This window comes from Chrysemys picta, chromosome 1 (genome assembly GCF_011386835.1).
Source record: "Chrysemys picta bellii isolate R12L10 chromosome 1, ASM1138683v2, whole genome shotgun sequence".
In the NCBI taxonomy this organism is placed as follows: Eukaryota; Metazoa; Chordata; order Testudines; family Emydidae; genus Chrysemys; species Chrysemys picta.
In genome coordinates, this window is record NC_088791.1 from 101,734,575 (window position 1) to 101,754,582 (window position 20,008).

Genomic DNA, 20,008 nt, shown 5'->3' on the forward strand with positions numbered 1-20,008 from the left:
TGGATGGCAGGAGAGAGATCAATTGATCAGTACCTGTTAGGTTCACTCCCTCTGGAACACCTGGCATTGGCCACTGTCAGTAGACAGGATACTGGGCTGAATGGACTTTTGGTCTGACCCAGTATGGCCATTCTTATGTTCTTATGTACATGAATTCCTAATGTAATTCTTCTCCATTTGTAAGCTTTTTTTTTTTACAATTTTTAATTTGTAACTGCATACGCATGCAGTATAAGCCTTTGAAATATTCTGAAACTACCTTTTAATTCAGTGACATTTATGCACAGGTCATTATTAGTGTTAGATGTCAACCCACAGCTTCATACGGGGCTTCAATCAAAGTGTTTACTAAACTAAAATGGGAATTTTGATACTAACATATAGATCTAATTTAGCACAAGTCTGTATACTTATATAAAATAAAAATGGTGATAGTGGTGCTGGGAATGCTCACAATATACTCTGAGAATTTTACCTCTACAGGGAAGTTACCTCTACAGGGAAGTTTTAAGGGGCTTGTATCCTCCATGTCTTGGAGGATACAAGCCCCTTAAAACTTACATCAAAGAGGAAAGACTCTTCAAACTTTGAAAAAAATGTGTTGTCAAGAAAAATGAAAAGAATGAAAAAACTGTCAAAAGCCACCAGCGCTGGACAGAATTTTGTGATGCTGACAGCAGAAGTCATGAGCGAGAAATTGTATTGATGGCTACTGGATGAGTTTTCCAGATTAGATGATGTGCCACCAACACTATCACAGGGGTTGCTTTCACACAAGCAAGTCATATTTGGCACATGTCAGAGTTGTATTAAACCCAGGAAAGAAAACAGACTCTGAATCTGATCAGAGGGCTCGTGTTCACCTCTTGTATAGCCACCAGAGCAAGCAAGTCCTCCAATGATCGGTCCTGTTCCATTGTTTGCTTGATTAAAAAACACCCATACGCACACCAGAAAGACAAGAAACTTAATAAAATACAAACATCTGAGCGCTCAACTAATCTAAGGGAGGCAGCACTTCAAAGAGGCGATGACAACATGTTGCACAGAATATCTGTGGAAGACTTGATTGCTAAGAATGAAGTTTATCATTCAACATTCCTTTCTGTCTACTTGAGCAAAACTAATCTCAAAGCAAAACGATCTAGTGACACTGCAACAATACATAGCAATGCTTATGGACAAGAAAGCTCTTCTCCTGTCCAAGCAACTACAAAGATATAAAGCGGCACATCCCTCAGATGTAGTAACTGCAAGCAGGAGCAAATTACAGGCAAGATTGCAGAACCATAGTATTTTTCTAATTTTATTCCACGAAAAACATGGACAAGGCAACTCTGTGATTGTTCTATGCAGCACAACAACATTACTTGCAGCTTGGTTAGCAGGAACTTAAGTCATCCAAATGTTTTGTGGATGCTCTTCTGGCAAGTGAGCCCGATGAACAGCTTTCAAAGGAAGAAGTGATTTTGTATAATGTCACTTCAAACCTTCAGTCTGAAATAGCCACAATGAATGTGTCTCAATATTAACCAAAGCCAGGTGATTGTAGTTTACAGAGGTCAGCTATTTTTCTTCTCCAATTGGTGAAATAGTTTGTCTTTTGGTTGATAGAGAGGCATATAATGCAGCCAACAATGAGTATCATCCTTCAGAAGACATTCAAAGAAGGTGCCTCTCAATTATGGAGTGCACAGTATTGAACAGATCTCTCCTGGTGTCTTAAGACTGCTACCTCTGGATGTCCTACAAATACCAAATGATGCTGATATTGTTTACATGCAGGCAATTCCATTTTGAACTGGTTTCAAGCACAAGCATGCAACAAAGAGCCCCTGCACAGCAGTTACATATGCATGTATTGTGGATGCCAAACCAGCAGACGTGGTCCCCGTCTATACTAAGGTGCTAAAATGTACGGAAATGTCAGAAGCTCTAGGGCAGCAGCATGCCATTCAGACAATGGATCAGCAGCTGCATGCTGGGCAAATGAAATGGATTCTCCCAAATGAGCTTGATACCAGTCATTTGCCTGGGTGGTTTTCACACCCTGTGCTGTTTTATTGCATGTACTGGGAAATTTTGTGGCGATGAAGGATTCCTAGGCCTTCTCATTGATTCCAATGTGTATGCAGTTTGTGCTGCAGAACAAATGCTTGCTGGTATGCAATTCAACCATGCTCTATATAGCTTGACTAGCATTTGAGGCCCTGAATGTTCTAAAACTTTATTCATTTGTTAAATAGGGCAAGCAGGGAAGAGGTACTCATATAGTTCCAGCATCTGTCTGGTAAATGTTGGCTGACACTCAGAAGGTATAACTTAGGTCTGAGGTGTCTGAGTCTGAAGACACCAAGTCCTTACAACATGTCATTAAAGAGCTTGATGATGCTATAACTCAACATATGCTACCACTACTGGAGGAATTTCAGACATGGGGATGGTACCCTAGTGCCTACATTCAAGCTCTGGGATCATTTTCTCCAAGTTATGCAGATACTACTTCTAAATGTCCATGCAAAGTGAGAGAATGATTGGAAACCATGGGTACTAGAACTAGGCGGGCTTGGGGGGCCGCCACACCCCCTGGCTTGAAGTGGTTTCCATCATATAAGGGTTTACAGTTTGGTTCAATGACTCTCAGCATCCCCACTATATAAATTGTTCCAGCACCCCTGCTGGAAACTTCACCTATGCATACAATGTGCCATGCTTCCATACTTTGCTGCCACAGGCCTAGTTATGCCAGGGAGATACCAATCTACATTCTTGTTACAGTAATTCTCCCTAAAGAAGTACACCATGCCTTTGAATCTGAGGATTTTGCTGTGTGCCAGACTCCTGGTGGAATTTGGAGTGACATAGGGAAGAGAGAAAACTGTTAGAGACTTAAAGGGCAGTAGTGGGGTTGTAGGATTGACAAGGGAAAAGGCTGCTCTTGGTGAGATGGACCTTCACAAGACATGTCCTGAGTGAATATGCAAAAGCTATGAGAGAAAGAAGTGGCCTAATAAGAAGGAGTGAAGACAAAGTCACAAACAACTCCTTGCCACGGCACTGAAGAGGGATGAAGATTACGTTTACAGCTTTTACCAACCATGTCATCAACAATTTGACAAACTCATTTGATCCTGGATCACATCCAGAGGTGCTTATCAACATTAGTACTAGACTGCATGTAAATCAGATATACAAGAGTCTCTACTGAAAACAGCAGAATAACAGATGGAGAGATTTGGGAGAGGTGCACTTGATTCTGATGGCGCACGTAGCTTCATCAGCCCAGTCAAGATATCTGGCATAAAAACATTTGCTAACATGGCCTCAAAGACCAAATTTAAATCTGGCAAAGAGGGGCAATCACAGCAGCTATAAGTCCATAAATTATTTTCCACAGAGCCCTGTTCTTAGCAAGATGCAGAGATGATGTTTCAATGGCAACTGTTCTTAGTCACCCAATAGAACCTGTGTCTATGCCCCTCTTCCATGCCAATGGAATAATGAGAAGAACAGGCAAAGATGAATTAGGGCATCAGCTGGAAGCTCAAGCTAAAGGCATCTATGAGCTAAGAGCATGCAACAAAGCAATCACAGTGTACATCAGAGATGCCATTACTGTGATACACACAATGGCTGGAGACAAATTCCACACACACAATGAACTGGCTGCAGAGTCCTTGAGGTGGTTCCTAAAAGGATCTGACAAAGCTAATTCTGTAAGCAAAGTCTTTGACAGATGTGGCAACAATAACTCTGTGAAAACTGCAGAAAGATAGCACCAGACAGGATCTAAGGTGGGATGCAGGAAATACCAGGTGATTGGTGCCGCCCTGTGCCTCCATGGAAAAAGTTTCTAAACATGGCATCCAACAAGCAGTCACTCATAAAATTCCTCTGTGAAAACATGGTTCAAAATGCACTTGAGAATGTAGGAGCACACCCAGCACAAACACTCCTTGCTAGAGGCTTTTCCAGTGGTGAAGTAACAAAGTCCATCACCAGCAGAAGTGTTGAAGAAGCCCAAGACTTATATGCTTCTGCATACTATATGTGTCAATATGTAGGCACATATGGGTCTCTTGGTGTCAAAGAATCCATAGTAATTAGGTCACCTGATACATATGTTTTGGCCCTTGCTGTACACTACCTTCCAAAAATGGAACACATAGATAACATATGGATTGAAATAGGCACCATTACCAGCACAACTGACAAGTGTTATTTCACACCTGTGTGTGCAATTTGTGATGCACTTACACTTGACTTCTGCAACATACTTAACAGGATGTGACTATCATGCCTATTTGTATTGGGGGGGAAAATCTGTATTCAATGTTGTTAAAACAAAGGGAGCTTCAGAGTTCATGCCGAACCTCCTGTTGACTTCAGTGGTTCAGGCCATTAGCTAGTCAGGGTGGGAAATGGATCCAGGACCCAGAAATCCCACATCTAACCACTATCTCACACTCCCACCTTTTGTATTTATATGAATTAAAGGATTTCCCTGGGCAAATAACAAATGTATTATATTTTATAAAAGATTCATTCTTTTAAAATATATATATAAACAGATAGGGGAAATTACTTACAAACCACCACATTTAAATCATGTCAGACTAAATGTAACAAAACATAAATAATATGAAATTAAGGCTAGCATTCTATGCTTTACTAGTGCTGCTCTACCCTTTTATTCCACTATATGATAGGGTAGCTTACCATTTTGTGAGCTCTGGCAATTCACTCAGCCATAAATTTGCAAGTTATTGCATTGGGTTTTACGGTTAGTAGAAGTTGCACAACTAAAGAGCCAGGCATATGGTTCTTTGAACAGTTATGTAATGTTATTTTTAAAATTTATGGATTCAATGTATTTTATTCTAAACATTTTCCCAAAAACATTTCTTCCTGGTGTATGAATACTTTAATTCCAGTGCAGCCTCAGAGTATTACCGAAATAATCAATTAATACACCGAAAGACCTCTTTTATAGTGCCCATCATGACACACATCCCAGAGAATTTTACAAAGGAATCACATTAGCAGCCTCAGTAATTATGAATAAGTCATGTGAAATAAATGAGTCTTTAGTGTCGTTTTACAACATGAAACCACATCATAGTCATAAATCACTACTGCCAAGAGTGCCATAGCCAAAAGTACCCAGCAGCAGCAAGCTCTGGGGCTGGAAGCCTTACACCATTAAATGGGCATCTATCATACGGCTGCTTCTCTGGGACTCTGGGTGCAACCGAGATCAAAGGGCAAGAGCAGATCACTAATACAAACTGGATCAAATCCCCCCCCCCCCCGGTGCTCTATTGTTATGCATTATCTTGAATACAATGCAGGTTCTAATTAGCCTCCAGCACACCGAGGTCCCAATTTAGCACTTCAGCACATGCTTAAAGTTAAGCATATGAATAGTTCCAATGAAATGATGTGCTTTGTGGGATTGGGGCCTGACTGAAGATATGAATATGAGATTTGATTGAAAGACCAGGTATAAGAAACAGACCTCTGATAGCAGTAAAAATCCTACCTGAGTTGTGTGTGCAATGATCTGATTAGATGATTGCAATGCCCTATTTTGGAAACATCAAGTATCAAGGGGAGAAATCCCCACTTTAATATTAGATGATTGAGACAGGAAAGAGTGCAAATATTTCATGGATGCCAAAACTACAGACTTTATATGTTGTTTGAAGGGCAGAGTTGGCTGTAACACATTTTAAACAATATTTGCAAAGGTAATGTTGTCAGTACTGGTTTGGACGTCACATGGGTAGGAAATAACTAATAATAATTACAAATCTCTATCTCCGGTTAATATTACAATATCTTTCTGAAGCATTTTGTTTCCGAAAATATAGAGCTATCCAGCTCTGGATTTCTATCAGACAGGACACACTGTTGCAAATGCATAACAACAGCATAACAGAAGAAATCCGTCCTGTGCTGCCAACACATTATAAACATGGGTATTGTATAAATCATACCCATAAAGAACTCAATAGTGGATCCCAGTCTGGCCAAACAGATCTATATTGACAAGCAGAGCTGGTGGAAATCTGCTTTAACAAAGTACCTAAAAGACTCATCAGTATCAAATGAAACATACAAATCCAAGAATATAAGTAATGAAAAGAATCTATTACTGGCCTGCTTCAAGAGATTGTTCAGACCTCCAGCAGGACCAACTTGATACACTGAAGGCAGAAGTACAGCTTATTGTACAGGTTATGCTGATAAATGGGATGAGAGCAAAGCTGCAGACAATGTCGCAGAGTGATATGCAGAGACTCTCCTTTAATTGTTTCAACAAGCTGCTCCATGAAGCGCTAAGGAAAGGATCTTTGGAGATCATTTTTAAGTCAAGTCAGTGCTTTGTGAAAGGTGTCAGTTTGACAGCCTGGAAACCAAAGGTGAAATCCTGGCCCAACTGAAGTTTGTGGCAAAATTCACATTGACTTTAATAGGGCCAGGATTTCAGCCTCAGAGTTCTGCCTCCACAGAACAGATACAATGTGAGCAATGGAAATACATGCTTCAGTGCACTATCCCCCATTAAGGTGCCTCAGCGCTGCACAGAAGGGACTATTTTAGGGAAGAGAAGGTCATTCAGTTTCCATGACCTTGACCTATCTGCTGTAATTGCTAATCAGTGCTAATTGTAGTAGAACTTTTTATTTTAAGGATGCAAGTTCACCAGAAATTGGAATGAGACCACCAGTTCTTTTCACATAGAGCATTAAACACCTCCAGTTAGCAATGCCTTTTGGTTGCTACTGCAGTAGGCTGGTGTTGAACTGATAACTTAGAGCTGAAAGTATCCAATAAGAAAACCTCTGACCTGACTCTAAGAAGCTGTCATACCCAGGTTTTTACATCTCTAAGGAGTGAAAAACTAAATCCAGCTTTGAAGCTTGGGTCTGTATTCTGCTTTGCCATATGGCAACTGAGCCACAGAATAGCCCAGGGTACTCTAATTATAAAAAACATTTAATATCTAAAATATGTGAACTGATCTTTAATGTAAAATTCACCTGACAGCATCATTTGTAATCGTTTGCTAAAATTTACTGTTGTTTAGGAAGAGCTACTACAATACTGTGGCATATTTTACTGATCCATGAAACTAATGTATTCCACACATTCACTTTATTCTCATTTGCAAATATGAGGGGGGGAAAGACTAGGCTTTAAAGCTTCAGAGTTAAATTCTGCAGAATTTGCCAAGATGTTCTGCAGATTTTTGCTGGTGTTGCACTTTAACAGGAGAAGCAAAAAGCTTTTTCAACAGTTTAGTGGAAAATCAATTATAAATTATGTGAGGGACCTCTACAGTTTTCCACAGAAATGGGATCTTCTCCATTCATTTTCTGTAAAACAAAATGGCACCGTTCCCTGAAAGTTTTTTCAATTTTTTTCCTCAATTTTTCACTGGACTCAATCATATGCTTGTTTCATTTGGGTTTGGGACACCCTTTTATGAGACACTTTTATTTGTTTTTCATGTGATGAAGTATTTTCCCCAATTTATTTCAGTGGTACTGCTGTAAGTAATGTCCATTCAATCATTTAACTTTGGTCTTTTTGAGACTGGGTTAACCTCTACAGTGAACATCACATGGAGATTCTTCATGTCTTGACAGCACAACTTATTTGAATATTCATTCACAAAGGAAAACAAATCAGAATCCATTCAGTTTCTTTTTCACAGTGAATGCCAGAATGCCTGCAATGGAAGCCAGTGCCTTCAAAACCGGCAGATGATAACTTATTTTTATTTGGAATGTACCACCAAAATAGGACCCAAGTGACCAAAGAGACAGGAAAAATAGCACTAACACAAATTATTCTGATGCTCCTTCTCTGCCAGAAAAGAATGCATCAAACCAAGTAATCTATGCACCAGGTAGATATAAATATTCAGCTTTTAATTAATGTTGACTTACTTTTAAGTGAAGCCTTCTGAAATTCAATATAAAATAAGCTGCAATTTTACATTCAAGGCTCGTACAGAGGGGACTAATGATCCACAAATGGAATACTCTAGTTCCTCCAGTCTATACTTACTTGTGCTTATCTTCATGGAGCCAATCCTGGAATCATTACTCAGGCAAAATTCCATTTGACTTCAATAAGACTTTTGCCTCACAAAGGACTGTAGTACCCAGTCACATAGCAGGAAGGACAGAGAAACAGACAGACAGATTAGACTTACTTATGTAGACACAGGAGACAGTCAGTCCATCAGCCTCTTCAATATGCTTTCCATCACTCCTGTCAGAAAAAGAAAATAATTACCCACCAAAACTCATGAGTCCAATAAACTTCCAGAAGACCTTATGGAAGAATGCTACCCAATCACAGGATCAAGTTTCCAAAGAACTAGTAGAACAAAATAATCAGTTATTGTCTGCTAAAATATATATATTTAGATTTTGGTCTTAAACGATTTTCATACATACAAAAAGGTGACCACACAAAGCTCTAGGTACCATTAACATACAACAACATAGCAGAAGTATTACTTCTTCACACCCTACCAGACATAAGTTGGAGCCCAATTCAGCAAAGGGCTTACATAAATATTTAACTTTAAGGACACACTTATGTGCTTTGCTGAATTGGGACCTTTATTATCAGTCATGTGACCAACACAGCTTAAAACCACCTGCCGACAAATTCCCTTCAATTCCCTCCACCCCCCACCAATGCCCACTCAAATAGACGGGGAATACAGAAGGTCAACAAATTGACACATTGACTCCTAAAGGCTACCTAACAAACTATAGCTCAAGGTACACTTGCATCCTGTGCCACGGGCATGAAAGAATCGGCAAAGAACCTCCTCTTTCACAGTAGCAGATGCACAATTTTCCCTCAAGGAACTCTTTGTGATAGTGAACCGTCTGCCTTCACTCATTCTCAGATGCAAGCACCAACTGATGCAAGGAGTTCTCAATATACTTTGCAGAAAAGACTGACCAGATCCAAGGGGAGTTTTCCAGATCCTAAGAAAATAAGACTTCATACAAGGCAATGGACGCAACAGTCTCTTCGCAGAATGTGGCCTCATCATACAACTGGAAGTCCTTGAAGCACGGAAGGCAGGATGAGAGCCTGCACACGCAACTCATACCCATGCATTCACAATACCAAACAACTCAGGTTGATAGGAGCATATGACTCTGAGGATTCATTCACTGCACTTGTTCCCTGCCAATACAAGATCCTAGTCAAGATTCTGGTCTTAAGCTTCAAAGCTGTCAGTGGCTTGGACACTGGCATTCTCCAAGTCTGCCTCTCTCCAACAATCCTCCAAGACTCTTGTCTTCATCCAGGGCTATGAAGGTGATTGTACCCAGGGAGAAGCTTCCATAGGCCGGGAGCTGGGAAATCCCAGAAGCAGACACAAAAGCTGGGGAACACCTGTCTTCCAGAAAGCAGGTTAACAATGGATCTTACCACCTTCAGAATAAAAGAGAAAACAAAGCTTTTGATGTAGCCTTCTTACAATAACCCACAAAATTGCCCAGGAAAACATTTCCCTCATGATAAGAAATAACCCCAACATTAAAGCCCTTCAGCAGAAACTTCCTTATACAGCCTAATCACTTATTACAGGGGGAGGAGGCTATGTATGTGTTAAGAGTACAGTAGTTATGACTGATGGTTGCTTATTGTAATTTTATTGGCACCCAGAAAGCATGGGTGATGAATATGGTAGAAATAGCTAGAACAAATAGATTATGCAGACTAGGTCAATGGTAAAGCAGCTCCCAAAATTAGGAAGAAGGAGCAAACAGATTTGCCCTTATCTTGCTCAGGGAAAAACAGAGAAAGAACAACAATAGCCCTTCCATTATGTGAAGGGAGGATTGAAGCAGAACTGTGTTTTTAATTGTATTAATCGGGGTGGAGGGAGGAGGAAAAGAGTGTTGGCATTGCATGCCTTTTATTTCAAATCCAGAACTCAAATTTAAATGCAAAACAAAGCAAGGCAAATGAAACCAACCTACTTTTTGCCTGGCTCCATCCAACTGATCCATCCTCTCCCCCCCAAATCAGTCCAAATTCCCTTGGAATTTGGCCTATGTTCAGCCAAATAGTCTGAAACTCAGCTTAATCTAAATGTTATATGGATTTTATTACAAAAATGTCGTAACAATTCTAATTCCAAATTTTAAGTTTTTTCTTTTCAAAGCACTAGGAGGGTTCTTTAAAATTCTGTTGTGTTCATGAGTTTATGTTAATTTTCAGTCCAGTATTAAAAAGTAATACCTACATTTACAAAATAAGGTTATAAACAGGTCCCAGTTGACGCATTTCTGCAGTACACAGTACTCTACACATGTAGCTATAGCTATAGGAAGAGCTTTAGCATAACCTCTCTGTGGCCCCAATTCATCAAGGCACTCTAGTATAAGCTTGACTTTAAGCACAGGAGCAATCCCATTGGCTTCCACTGACTTCAATAGGACTACTTAATCATGCATTAAAGTTAAGCATGTTCTTAAGTATTTTGCTGAAATGTGGATTCAAAGCTCAACTACTTCATTATATTATTTCATAAAAATCTTTGAAATTATAATAATATACAGTACTATTAATAACCAATACCCACAATTACTCTTTCCCAGTTCCCATTTATGTCCAGTGCACAAGCATTTTTAAAACCTGGAAAATACGTTCATTACGCTTGCTGGAAAAATGCTCTGGTTCTATGCTAGGCAACAGCCTATGTGGTTTCCTTTGGTATCTTTATTTAATCATTGCAATTGGCAGATCACTAATTCCCTGCCATCCAAACTGGGTCATTAATTTGTGAAAGGTCAACTGCAAAGTAAAATCTTAAATTGAGTCAAGCACAGTTCAGTAATCACATTTCATAAAATTTGTGAGGAGTATTCAGCACAGAAATAAGTTCTAATTAACCTTTGTTATATTTTTTTCCTGTATTAAGTCCTCTTCCTATTTCCGGTTAACTAAGAATATCTCAGAATGCTTCATTCAATATGCCAAACACCATGCATTGCATGGGTGCGATGACTGGTACTGGTAATGTCACATTCAAGATAATCTTCAGTGAAACAGGAAGTTACAAAAAAAATGGAGAAAAATTGAATTTTAATAATTTTAGACAAGGGGGAGTTTCCCTGCAATATAATCATCAACTTTAATCTGCAGAGTTTACAACGTTTACGAGATTGCAGGGAACATACAGAGCCAAATCTGTGTGAGTTAAGTCTTTATTTCTGACATGTCCAAACCCAGACATGTGTATATACCCAGAACATGCTAGTCTCTAGTTGTTAAACAAGGCTTACCACAAACAAATTGTAGAAATTTTGAAACAACATCCTTAGATGAGTTAGAGAACATTCCTCAGTGTAATATCTAGCTACCATTTGCTACCATTGTAAATCTTCAGACTATCTTGGCCCAGTTTTGGAATACACTGAAGACCATGAAAGTTTTGTACAGTCTGGAGGATCTGGCCCTGTAATTTTTATTTTCAAAACTTATAAACAAGTTGGGTTTTTAAAAGATTAATGAACAACAAGGCATGGTATTTGCTAGTGTCGCATTAGATTAACAAGGCTTAAATTCATTGATGTGTGAAAAAGACATCTTTTTCCATTTGTATGCCACTGATTGTTGTTGATTGATTGTCCAAAGCTTACAAAGAAAGTATTTTCCCTCTACATTCAAAAGGACAGGATTCCAGGACACCTCTGTGTTAGATCAGACACTTGGCACAATGCAAGTAACCTCAAGTGATACTCTATAAACTTTGTTTTTATAAGTACTTTCCTCACTTAGGTGGAAGTGAACAGTACATAATATCAATTCTCCAAAATACCCCATCTTTCCAAGAACAAATCAAGCAGAGATAAAATTAAGGATTGGCTTCTAGTGTTTACTTATACAACAGGACCAAATTCTACTCTCAAGCTGGTGCAAGCACTTTCTCTTCAGTGGGGTTTTATTGGTGAAATTGGGAGAAGAATTTGACCCATATTATGTTCTATAACCAGTGTGTGGGGGAGGAATCATAAAATGAATATTTTAATAACTTTAAAAATCATGAAAGTCCCAAAGCAAACATTATTTGCATTTAATCAGTTTTTAACAGCATTGTAAAACTTTTTCACTCATCTGCCAGGCATCTATTCCCAAATACCAAGACCTGCTGTCCTAACAAATCCTAATAAAATGTGAAATAAGCCTTCTCCATAAAATATTTAATAAATCTATAAAAGTAGAATAGCACATAATGAGCAACCCTATAAAATCTATGGACAGGCTTTAGTCATTAGATTTCATTAGTTCCTGGCTTAACCAAACCAAACAGGTAATAAAGCCATTATTCTAACAGTATAGTCTATAGTGTGTGATTTTCAAAAAATCAAGTTTCAAAGATAGGCAGGAGAAAAATCCTGTCCGGATGATACACCAATGGAATTTTGTTGGCATTTTTATTATATTGAATAAAAATTAATCAACCCCTGTCACTCTGGCAAAGTTACCCTGATGGGAACATATTTCAGCCCTAACTGAAACCTCCTAAATGTCACTATTTGATTAAAGAAGTAGAACTGCTTGGTATTGTGGTTATTAGGAGCAGTACACTATTAAAACTATTAACAGTTGTAAGGAAGACAATTCATACAGAGATAAGGATCACCAAACAATGTGTCACATGATAGGACTTTTCTTTAAAGAATACTCCGGGAATATTTGCTTCTCAGGTCAAATTATAATTGCCTTAGTCAAAGCAAAGGAAGTAAAAGGATAAATGTTCCATTATCTTCAGTGACGCTACACACGTAAGTCAGGCAAGATTTGGCCCTGAAAATCTAAATGATGTAATTCCCAAAGAAAGCCAAAGTACAGAAAATATACATAAAAAAAAAGTGAAGACTGTTCTCCATTTCAGAACTCTATGTTGGGAAGTGTGGACATTAGTGTGCCTCTCCACACAAACTTATTTGTTTTAATACAGTACGATCTGTGAGTTTCATATAAATACTTGTGTAACTTACAAGAAAGGGCTGAGGGAGGAAAATGAAATTCCTATGACTTGAAACTTAATAGATTGCAGTTGGTTGCTCCAAATTGTTTGTGGTTAAAAGCATTTATAAGTTTTAAAAGCACAGTATTATTAGACTATGAATAAGTCAGGATTTTGGGGTTTGGGGTTTTTGTTTTGTTTTTTTTCCTGCCTTGTAACTTTTACCAGGAATTGTCACCTTGAGCAAAAACTGTACATAAACCCAAATACCAGATGCTACATTTTTAAGTCCCTTTTGAGCAATTAGCTTTAAGTCAAAGTGTCTTGAAGGTTAAGGGCCTGATTTTCAGAGGTGCTGAGCACCCACAATTCCAGTCAAGGTCAGTGGGGTCTGTGGATACTCAGCAGCTTTGAAAAATTAAGCATTCAAGTAATACTGTAGACATGTCAGAGCAAGCCTTTTTCACAAAGATCACCCACTGATTCAAATGGTATTTCCACACATAGGGTGACCAGATGTCCCGATTTTATAGGGACAGTCCCGATTTTTGGGTCTTTTTCTTATATAGGTTCCTATTACCCCCCCATCCCCTGTCCCGATTTTTCACATTTGCTGTCTAGTCACCCTATCCACACGTGAAGAGTTTACAGGATTGGGCAATTGCTTTCTGCCACTTTTCTGCACCTAACTCCTAATGGGAAGCTGGAACCTGGTTCAATCTCCTGGCTGAGCCTTTAACAGAGTCTGTCTGTCAAACAGGCATAGATATTTCAAAATAAGGATTCCCCCCCCCCCCCCCCCCAAAAAAAAAGGGTTTATTTTCAGATAATCAGCATAATAAACTCCTTTAAGTCCAAATCTTCAGCTCTTGGCTGTTTAGTTAGAGCCCACAGCCCAAAAAGAATGAAACACAAAAAGGAAATTATATTCTTGAAAGACCCCTATTAGGAGTGAAGAGCTGATCTCCTGAGAGGAGCAGCAGCAACCACCGCTACCATGCTTTCTGCCCTATATAAACACTGTCCATTTGTGCAGCCTTTGAGCATCTGAGCACGTTCCTCCAGATTCAAGTGCACCCCCTGTCAGTTGGCCATCACTTCTTTTTACTAGCAACCAGTGGCAGGGAGAAACCAAGCCCCACAGATCCTTTTAGCACAAGGTAAAGCACTGTCAAGGCTGTTCTAGCTTTCACCAATATCAGTGTTTTGCCAGAGACTATTTTGCCAACCAGGATTGCCAGAGCCCAGCATGGTGTGTGACCACACCCCTATATGGGGAAAGAGGGGGAGGAGAGAAGGTGGGGCAGGTGACACTCAGCCAGCTATGCCAGTTTTATACCACTTGAAGATTCCCCTATACAACCTACACAAGCTTTCCATCCCCTTTGCACTGTCTGGGCAGCATAAAGAGGACATAGAAAGGCCCAGGCCAAGGACCTTAGCATATGTAAAAGAAACAAGTATGTGATAAAATATGAGCGATAAAGGTTAACCCTTTGTCTGCCAAATGCCCAGTATTCTCATTTACAACTAAAAACTTTAAGGGAAACAAGGCAATGTTAAAATTGCCTCCTCACAGATGACCTGCAAAGTAAAAGCAAGAAAAAGTGTGTGTCCCTTTTACTTCTTTATAAAGAAGTCCTGGGTGGTTTCTTAGAGCTCTCTCTCCAGCCTTTCTTAATTGAAGAAGAGGGAGTGATGAATTGATAAAAAAAAAGAGGTATTTTCTCCAACGGTTTGTTAGACGTTTGAGTTTAAAAGGCAGTCACGAAAACAAAGAGAAAAAGATGTAAACAGCCTGAATAAAAGTCACTTCCCTTTCTCAGTTAAAGCAAGTTCCTTGGTTCTTCTGCTGTGCCATTGTGCACCTCTGAGTCCCTCTGGTCATCCAGAGTCTTCCAAGAAAACAGGGTGGACAAGAGCTCCCGCTGGATCGATCGCTGCCCATTGATCCAGCACGTAATGTAGACATGCCCTCAGAATTTCTAATGTAAAAAACAAAATCTCCCACCCACTTTTTTTTCTTAACATCATTCCTCAGGCCTTTTTGTATAACATAAAGAAGAAGGTGAAAAAAGGGTACAAAGACATTTTTGTTCCTTTGGTGGTTACTTTAACATTTAGCCGGCTGAATGGCCAACAAGTGGAGTGTGGTATTGACGTAAGAGAATCTTTCTAATTAACATGCCACATAGAACTTTTACGGGAGAACAGCAGCAATGCAAACCAAATCAGTGCAGAATGGTTGCTGTCTGTTTAAAATATTTGGACTACAGGCTCACATTGTGAGCCTGCTTCCAGTTTCCAGTGGTATTAGGGCTTAAGCCAGTGTAAATCCAGTTGTCACAAAAGAAGAAGTTATGGTATATATTAAACCACAAAAAAATACTTTCAAATAACATTAAGAGTATGACTTAAGCCCACAAAAGCTAGGAAATTCAGAGTTAGGCCTGAAACTCTGTCCTTAACTCACCCCATTGTGTGGAGGTATTGTAGCATATACGAGCAGGGCTGTGTGAAACATGGTGGTTTTGGTTTATAAGGATTTGTCCAAAACGTGGGCCTTGTCTACACTAGAAAAGATTTGCTGATATAGCAATAGTGGAGCCTCTATTGGAGAAACAGGTTATACTTGTAAAGAAGTTCTCTTGCCAGTACAGCTTATATCAGTCCCCTGAATGAAATAAGTTACACCAGCAAAAGAATATTTGTGCTGGTAGAGCTGTGTCTACAGTAGGCAGCATAGCTATGTTAGTTAAGGATGTGATGTTTTTCAACTACTGCCCAACACAGCTATTCTGGCAAAACTTTTAAGTGTAGGCCTTGCTCTGTTCTCAATCCTACTCCCACTGAAGTCAATGGAAAAACCCATTGGGTTGGTTTGGGCCCCTTATCTTTGGTTTTAATACACACGGTTTGCATCCGTAGGTTTAGATTTTGCTATCATTTACACTAATGACTTTAACTGAGTTATTCTAGAATTACATTAGTGTAACAGAGTAGAATCTGACCCAATAAAGGGAATGAACCCCAGAGCTCAGTTGGAACCACAATTTCCCTTGGTTTAGATTCAAAATCATTAATTGGCTCATGCTCTCTCAAAACTGAGTCTATGATTCACTTAAAAGCTTTCTGAACCTTTCAGAAAAACTGGCCTGGATTTTGAGGTTCCAATGAAACTGAAAACCAGTTGATTTTTGAATGATTCCAGGTTTCTTATCAAAAGTGTTGCATACCTTTCCATAAGACAGAGTTGAAAATCACCCATAGCTCCGTGACTCCTTACAACAACTAAATATGAGGAGCTGGATTAAAGATGGAGCAATAGCTGTCCACTTCTTGGGTTGAATTCAGAATTTTATTTTCAAGGAAAAGCACAGAGATTTAGCAATATGACACTATTTGATGTTAATGGGATTCACATGTTTAAATCCCGCTGCACTGCTTTGAAAGTGTAGCAATTAATATTATTTGAAAGTACATTTGTAGGGCTTAATTCTCCTGCTTCTAAAGGAAACAGAGGACTTGTAAACACATATTCCCTTTATAAACAAATTTACCTGACAGATTAAAAATGCACTTTGTTATAATTATATCTATATCATCAGTGATTAAGGTGAGGAGTAGGAGGTAGCTTAAATCTACCACAGCCCTCTCACCCTTAGTTAGAGGTACTGCACCGAATCTCAGCCTTAGGGCTGGTCTACACTAAAGCTGTAGGTCGACCTAAGTTATGCTACTTCAATTACATACGTTACATAACTGAAGTCGACATAACTTAGGTTTACTTACAGCGGTGTCTACACTGTGCTATGTTGACGGGAGATGCTCTCCCGCTGACTTACCTTATGCTTCTCAGGGAGTTGGAGTACAGAAGCCAACAAGAAAGTGCTCTACCATACACTTAGCGTGTCTTCACCAGACCCACGACACCACTGCATCGATCGCAGTAGTGCCGATTTAGCTGTAAGTGTAGACATGCCCTTAATATGAAGTCCAGTCTTATTTGGACTGTAGAGCTGGGTCTAGTTTGCAAGGCTGCCAAAGCCTTCTTTTTCTCATTTTCATTTTGCATAAAGGATTGCATCAAGTTAAAAAAAAACCTAAATTGAAACAGCCATGTTTTACTGTTTTCAGTCCAAAACATAAATTGACCCAGACTTGCTTTTCACAGCTCTGAAACATGAATAAACCATGGCAGTTGCAATGTAATATGGGTCTGTGATATGGCTGGGAAAATTTGGCAGAAATCCCATGCTAAGTGAATCACCTGCATTTATGTCTACCTAATTAAGACAGAATGTTTTGAATCTGGTCAGAAAACACCATGTTGTGTGACAATTGTCATCACATTGTGTTGTCTTTTCAGAAGACTGCTAACTCAAGGATGCAAACACATTCCCAGGATACTAGCAGGAACCAGACATGCCAAACCCATGAAAAAATGCAGAAATTGGGCTTTTTGGGCTTAATTGGCTTGTGAGTTGCTTGTTGGTTAGTTTTTGGCTTGTAGTTTGTTGCTTGTTTGGCTTGTAGCTTGTTGCTTCTTTTTTTTTTTTGATCGGCTCCCGGCAAGCAGGGGCAGGGGGCAAGCAGGGGCAAGGGGGGGAGAGAGTCAGGGGTGCACAGCGGGCCCACCACAGTCCCAGACTGCATGCCGGGAGGATCTAGTCACAGCGTGTTGGGGTTCTTAGGGATTGGCTTGTTTTGGCCTTGTTTTGAAATGGGATTACCTTGATTTATGGCTTATTGTGAAAGTCGGGGTGCTTATTTACCACATGAAAGTTGGCAACAGTGGCAGGAACATGGGTTCATTTTCACGTTCATCAATCTCTATTGTTAATACCTAGACTTGAATGAACTGCATTTTCTCCTCACTCCTATTCTATGTACTAAACACATTAGAAGAAAAAAAATGTAGTTAAGCACCCATTGGCTTGAATGGGGCTACTTACCTGTGAAGGCAAGTAGGAATTGGCCACTGGTAATCAATTTTCAAATAATAAAAGCTCAGCCATTTTAACTAGAGTCAAGAAAAATGTTCACAAGTGAGTTCTGAAACTCAGCTGATTTAAGACTTCCTTACAATCTCTAAATACAATTGATGTTCCTTGAAATGATTGCAAATATTTTGAGAAAGGCATGACCCAATCTTGAGAAAAGTGAGGCCAAATAATTTTTGTCTTCAATGAAACAAAAATGCACATTTTTGCATCACTTCAAAATAAGATTGAGGGTGGGGGGAAGGAATGTGGTTTGGGATGAGTTTCGCTTTATGTTTCTTGGAATACTCAAAACTTACAGCAAAATGAACAGGACAAGTTAACATAACCACATGAATCAAAACCAAGAGGAAGGTTTGAATGGAATGCTATTACAGATATTATGTATATCTGTCTAGCTAGGTACTTATATGGTCCCTATCACAACAGCATTTGAGCAATGTATTTAGTAACATACTTTAGGCTTCATTCTCAGTAGTGAGATCATTACTGGAATACTGTGTTCAGTTGTGTCCACACTTTTAAAAGGATGGTAAAATATTGGAAAGAGTTCGGAGAAGTGCTGCAAGAATGAGCCAAGTCGGAAAAAAGTGAGAGATTAGAGATACTAAATATATGTAATTTATCCAAGAGAAGGTAAGGAGGTGACTTCATCACCTACATGAGGAGAAGAGTTTTGATAGTAGATGGCTTAATAACCTAGCAGCCAAAGGCATGAAAGGATCCAATGGCTAGAAGTTGAAACTATACAAATTCAGACTGAAAGTAAGCTGAGGGTAATTACCAACAGTGGTGGTGGATTCTCCATCACTTGAAGTCTTTTAATCAAGAGGCGATATCTTCCAAAAGATATGGTCTCTGACTAGGGCTCCTAGGTGCTATGGTAATCATAATTATTATTAGAATAATACTGTTCTAGCTCACCCAGAAGCTAAGAGCTTGATGTAAAAAGTTATTATTTTAAAATCAAGATGTGATAACCGTAGTCACAGTGAGTAGTATCTTACTCTTTATTTCAATGAGGCTTCTTGTGGTGTAAAGTACTATCCAAAGTGAGTAAAAGTATCAGTCTGGCAACAAGAGCCTCATGCTGTCCCTGTTGAAGTCAGTGGCAAAGCTCCCATTAACTTAAATGGTGGAAAATCAGGGCTCAAACATAGACTTAGGCCAACAATAAGCACTTTTGAAAATCTGAACCTAACTCTGTTCCCACCGAAGTCAAAAGTTTTAGCATGTGCTTAAGTGATTTATAGCATAAGGATGGACAGCTGAATTGGGGTTTATGTGCTCTTATATATCCACTTCCATATAAAAAAATCATGTTGTTATGTTTACAACATCTATTAATTGGCCAAAGCTTAAGTTTGTTAGTTTAAGGCCCTGATCCTGCAAACAAGGATGTGCATAGCTTTATTTATGTAAGTAGTTGCATAAGCCAACTAACTCCTAATATAAAACATATAAAACATATGCACACTACTGTATCCTGCTAGATATTTGAATTTGTCAACAAACGGAAAAACAATTTCATGACCATTATTAAAATTTTTGAAGTTGTTTCTGATTTACAGCGTGTGAAATGGAAAAAAAATAATGCTATTTTACCTGCATTCTGCCATATATTTCATATTCTAGCAATCTCAAATGATGACCCAGCACATGTTGTTCATTTTAAGAACACTTTCACTACAGATTTGACAAAACGCAAAGAAGGTACCAATGTGAGAGTTCTAAAGATAGCTACAGCACTCAACCCAAGGTTTAAGAATCTGAAGTGCCTTCCAAAATCTGAGAGGGACGAGGCGTGGAACATGCTTTCAGAAGTCTGAAAAGAGCAACAGTCTGATGTGGAAACTACAGAATCCAAACCTCAAAAAAGAAAATAGATCGTCTGCTGGTGGCATCTGACTCAGATGATGAAAATGAACATGCATTGGTCCATACTGATTTGGATCATTATCAAGCAGAACCTGTCATCAGC

At 39.1% G+C, this 20,008-nt stretch overlaps 1 long non-coding RNA gene across 1 annotated transcript in view; it reads right to left on the bottom strand.

Moving 5' to 3' along the window:
- Positions 1–8,307, bottom strand: part of LOC135975174 (uncharacterized) — a 65,159-nt gene extending 56,852 nt beyond the window's left edge. The window contains exon 1 of the long non-coding RNA XR_010592137.1: positions 8,228–8,307. This is a non-coding gene — a long non-coding RNA (uncharacterized LOC135975174). The remainder of the gene's footprint in view (positions 1–8,227) is intronic.
- Positions 8,308–20,008: the final 11,701 nt, after the last annotated feature.